Here is a 6,000-nt window from a genome sequence, read left to right as displayed (position 1 = left end):
TTTAGAATGTTAATCTGCCTTCACAAAGGCCATGTTAACAGTCCTTTTGTCTTCATTAAGGTCAGGCTAATTGTCTTGCCCATTTATTTTATTTGTGGAGCTTTTTTATTCATTTAAATTATGCATTAGCATTCTAATGTTCCTATGTTAAATAGATTGTTATATTATACATATATACATACATATATACATAACGGAGTCAAACACAGTCTGGGTTTTTTGTGTGTGTGTGTTTATTAAATAGTTCACATTAGAACTATAAAAAAAATATAGAAAATGTAAACAAAATGTTAAATTGTTTATTTATTAAATAGTTCACATTAGAACTATAAAAAAATATAGAAAATGTAAACAAAATGTTAAATAAAACATAAATAAGTGAACAGCAGAAGCATTATAACAAAATTAACATAACATAACAAAAGATAAAGATTATTTAAAGATACAACCAAAGGCATTTATTCAACAGGAGCAAGAGCCCGTTGCTCTGCCAACCAAAGTTCAACTGTTTTGCCTTCATAAGAACTGCAGAAGGCTTTGCCAGCATACCTGGAGTGACCGTACTCCTTGGTTTTTGGCTGCTGGCACAGGCTGCAGGTTAAAACTTTCCGAGGTTTTGCCTTTTTCTGAGAAAGGCCTTTAGCAATGGCTTCTTCTCGTTTCTTCTTCCTCCAAGCAGTTGTCTGAGGAACATCTCTAACATTGTCAGCAGCTGCTTTTCGCTTTTGTTCAGACAGCCACTCGGAGACAGTCCTTCCCTCAAGCTGTGGCACAGAAATGCTTCCCCCTGTAAAAGCTGTGGCCAAACTCAAGCTTTTTGGGGTTTCCACAAAGCCTGCAGGGATACCCCGCAGGATCTCTTCGACGCGCAGTCGCTTTGCCGTGTTTTAGGGCCTTTTTATCTTCTTCGACCCTCTTCCTCCGTCTCCAGGCCGTGACCCTTGGCACCCGTTTAAGGCCTACATCAACCACAGCTGATGGAGGAGGGAGCACAGCCAGCGATGCACATGGAGGAACTGTAAAAGATAAATAAAAAAAAGTTATTTTAGACATTTGTTGACTTTCATTTGTTGACTTTCATATGAATTAATTCTTTTACATTGATTTATAGTTTAAAGATCTTACCTGACACTTTCACGGTTCTCATTTTTGGGGGCCACCGCTGGCTCGTGGATGGGGTGGCTGGAGGAGATGAGCTTTCCAGGCTCTCCCGGAACAGCCTCCTCCTCTTTCTTTCCTCTGAAGAAATTCGTGGAGGCCAGTAAGGTTTGCAGAACTTTAATAAAGACTGCTCCTTTTCTGCCTTGCTAACCCGCAAGACTGTACTCTCAAAGTCCGCTTCTAATCGTCGCCGAAGCTTCTCCCTCCGTTCCTGCTCTCTTCTGGGAAGGACTGGAGGCCATCCTGTTCTTTTAGACATTTCAAAGTTAAAGATGTTTTCACAGGATACTGAGTCAAACTGGTCAACATATCACACAGTGGGGGCCACAACATTTATACTCAGGTGAATGGGTGGGACCCAGGTGCGCGGGGGGCCGCACGGGGGCCAACAGAGAAGATTGGCATGGATCTTTTGCGCTCTATGCCCAGCAATGTTCTCTGGATGCCGGCCAATCAGCAGCTCATATTGTCGAGCGTTTTCCGTTTTGGGCCAATCAGCAGCTCATATTGTCGAGCGTTTTCGGTTTTGGGCCAATCAGCAGCTCGTATTGTCGAGCGTTTTGGGCCAATCAACGGTTAGTATACTCAATACTCACTTTTCTCCCGCTCCCGCTGGTGGCTGGCAACCAACTGCGTGGTGTAGCCCACGTCGTTCTCCAGGAGCCAACGGAAAGTTTGACCCTGGTACTTGCCAAACTGGATGCTGTGGCAGCCCAGCACCAGCATGGGGTTACCAGGGTCACCGCCCTTGGAGACGACGTGGGCTTGGGCCTCCTTCTCCACCTCCTCTGGCTTCTTGGCTTAAATTTGCTAAAGAAATATTTTTTCAACGACAAATGGCACAGCACAGCATTAAACGAGCATTACAGGTTAAACTAGCAGCTATATGTTAATTGCCATATTAACAGGACTATCACACATAAGATTAATGATATACTTGAACTACACATTCGCTATTGAAATATTAACGTTAACAAATTAATATAACGTGACACAACAGGTAAATAATGACCCCAGGGTGCACTGGCAGCCATTAAACAAACAGGCTTATTCTTAATGCATAAAAGATACACCTAAACTTTATATTTTGATTTCACATGGTGATATTATAATCTTAAGGGTCTAAAGATACTAAATGTATAGTCTTTTCATAATTTAATTTTGTTTTCAGAGATCGCCACATGTTGTCCCATTAATTTCCAATGCATTGCATTACATTACATGTTAGCGATCTCTCAAAATGTATTTAATCTTTGATCAGACTACCTGGTTATCTTCCTTAGACCATGTAAATGTAGTTACTACAGTTTGGAGTCGAAATTCAAAGTGTAAATATGGTTTAAATGTGTAAACAGGACGCCTGACGTTGACGTTAGCTGCTAATTAACTAACATACGTTAACTTTTCTTTAAATGTAAAAACCAGAGATCGACGGAGAGACGTAATAATACATCGACAAATTCCATGTCAGTACATTGTAAAAGTACTCTGGGAAGACAATGTTATACTCAGTACATTGATTCGTAATATTCTATTTATTTTTGTTTTACTCACTCAGTCAGTCAGACTCTCTCCGTTGGATTTGTTGGTTGCTATGAGTGACAAACGCTTGAGTTTACTAACCGTTGATTGGCCCAAAACGCTCGACAAACGCTTGAGTATACTAACCGTTGATTGGGCCAAAACGCTCGACAAACGCTCGACAATACGAGCTGCTGATTGGCCCAAAACCGAAAACGCTCGACAAACGCTCGACAATACGAGCTGCTGATTGGCCCGAAAACGCTCGACAATACGAGCTGCTGATTGGCCGGCATCCAGAGAACCTTGCTGGGCATTGCCAGAGGCATTGCCGATCGTTCTTCTCTGTTTTTTAGCACATGCCCAGTCGTACAAAAGCGATACAAATGAGCCGCCCTCAAGTCGCAGGATCGAATCCCGGCCGAAGCACAAATATTAAAATCTATATTACGTTAATGTTATGCCTATTTCAAATGTATACATAAAAGTAACATGCCGTGTATTATTTGTTTCACCTTTTTCTGCATAAATATTAAAATCTGTTATGTTAAACATTATATTGTATTTATGTTATGCCTGTGTCATTATGTCAAGAAGTAACATGCCGTGTATTATTTTGTTTCACCTTTCCCTGCATAAATATTAAAAGCTGTTATGTTAAACATTATATTATATTTATATTGTGTAAATAATTGTATGTCAATGTATAAATAAAAGTTACATGCCATGTATTATTTGTTTCACCTTTTTCTTCAGTAAAAAAATATCAATTAAATATCAGTTGTTGTTGTTGTTGATGATGATGTAGTATAGATGCAGAAAACACCAAACACAGCAGCAGTAGACTACAGTGTGAAATAGATTATTTATTTTAAACTACAATACATCCAATAAAACATGATAATAATAATAATAAAACATCAGAGCAGACACATGGCATAACTGTTCTGGGCAGAGATGCAGATGATAATAATAATAATAATAATAAAGCATCAGAGCAGACACATGGCATAACTGTTCTGGGCAGAGATGCAGATGATAATAATAATAATAATAATAAAGCATCAGAGCAGACACATGGCATAACTGTTCTGGGCATAGATGCAGATGATAATAATAATAATAATAATAAAGCAATCAGAGCAGACACATGGTATAACTTCTGGGCAGAGATGCAGATGATAATAATAATAATAATAATAATAAAGCATCAGAGCAGACACATGGCATGACTGTTCTGGGCAGAGATGCAGATAATAATAATAATAATAATAATAAAGCATCAGAGCAGACACATGGCATAACTGTTCTGGGCGGAGATGCAGAACAGTGGTATGGATGCAGAACAGTGGCACAAACCACATCAATCACAGCAGACAGGCACATAGTATAGGGGCTCAGTACAGACATGCATGGATACATAACGCAGCAGCATGTGTGAAGTACCAACGTGGCGGCAACAGAGCCAGTGGCAGCAGCAGGTGAGCCAGCACCAACGGCAGTCCGGTATCTTGCATCGCAGTACGTAACTCCAAAGACAGTGACCACATTAATGAACATACCCACATGTCCAAAAGGCCTATATAACTTGTCAGTGCATAAAATCAGAACAGCACAAAGGCATGACAATGTGGTATACAGGTGTGAATGTGTTATTCAGGTGTGAATGGGACAGACATTGTTTTTTTTTCTTAAACCATATGATAGGCAGCTGACACACAGTATAGGCCTATATAACTTGTCAGTGCAAAGAATCAGAATAGTACAAAGGCATGGCAATGTTGTACAGGTGTGAATGGGATACACAAAGTTTTTTCAAGCATAGTCTCACTGTGCTGTAGAAGAGTTGTGGCAGGTGTGGACCAGTGTTTGTAGGAAGCCTCCACACCGCGGCAAGGTCCCGGTCCTTGTGGAGGGGAAAGTCAATGTCTTAAAAAAAAAAGCCTCAACACTGCCAACAACTATATACACCTGCCCCAGCGAGAATGCGAAATCAGTCCGGGGCTCGACCCTGGTCCTTGTCCTTCATCTCCCTCAGCCAGTCCTCCACACTCTTACCCGCCGCGGCGGCAGAGCAAAAATGTACATTGCCGTAGCGGGTGTGTCCGGTCTCCCTCCGCTTTGGCTGGCCGCATTTCCTGCACTTTTGTACTTGTGGCACGCCGGCCGGCTCTGCTCAGCCCTCTTCCTCCTCAGCCATTCAGTTTTGTACGCAGAGAGAGGCTGAGGAGGGGAAGCAGGAGCTGCTGCCTGCACTGCTTGTTGTCCTTGCTGTCCTGAGGGCCAGCGTGATGTGCGGCGGCCAGCGGCAGAGGGAGGACGTGTGGGGCTGGCGTTGTCCAAGGGAGCGTTGGTATGGGGAGCACCCTCACAGGCAGTGAGAGGTCCAGAAGGAGAGGCTGTGTTGCTCGAAAAGGTCCTGTTCTGTTGCCAGAAAACGATCCACCGCCGCTGCTGCTGGGCCTCGGCGCTGTCGCTGATGGTGGTCGTCCCTCTGCTGCAACGCCTGAAGTTAGCACAGTCCTCTCCTTCTCCCGCCTCGTCCTGGTGAACCTGAGAACGGATTTCAACGTAGTATTTTAGTTACATGTACAATTTTGAGAGCATGCCATTCAAGCATGTCATTACCATAACACTGGCCAAAGCATCAAACATACCACAGCGAGAGGGTCCTGGAGTTCAGCTCATAGAGCTGTATGGGCGCTCGAGTCATCAGCGTCTGGTGGCCCAGCACAAGGTCCCGGATGTGCTGGTACCGAAGCAGTATGCTGTCCCACCGCGACCTCCGGGCACCGCGCACACGGGTGCCCGAGGGGATCAAGCGGCAGAGCAGGGTGCATACTGCCTCTACCAGCCGGCTTGCGCTGGGACTGCTGGCAGGTCCAGAGGTCTGTCCGACCAGGCAGCTGCGGACAATGGACAAAAACAATGACAGACATGAGCATGATAATGGGCAACATTACATAAATCAGCTTGTTTGTACACCAGGGAAATGTATGATGAAAGTGTAGCCTTACCGTCTCAAGCTTTCCACACCAGGTATACTGGTGCGGCTTGGCTTTGCTGCCATGAAGCGCCCCCGAGCTGGCCTGTCCCTGTAGCGGGGAGGGTAAACTACTCGGGCCCTGTCGTACGGTGACAGGGCCTCGTAGAGCCTGATAAGCTCATCTACCCTCCCCTCGGAGAAGGCCGGGTCGTGACGCAACCCCACCAAGGCCGTGGCCAACTGGACCACTGTAGGTGTACCAAGTGAACAAAATTTACTGATGGCTTAATTTAAGAAATTTTCTATTGCGCTTCTGATTTGGCTGGGAGATT

The sequence above is a fragment of the Rhinichthys klamathensis genome, unplaced genomic scaffold (genome assembly GCF_029890125.1).
Source record: "Rhinichthys klamathensis goyatoka isolate OS25496 unplaced genomic scaffold, OSU_Roscu_1.1 h1tg000046l_1, whole genome shotgun sequence".
In the NCBI taxonomy this organism is placed as follows: domain Eukaryota; kingdom Metazoa; phylum Chordata; class Actinopteri; order Cypriniformes; family Leuciscidae; genus Rhinichthys; species Rhinichthys klamathensis.
Note: the sequence above shows the minus strand (reverse complement) of the source record.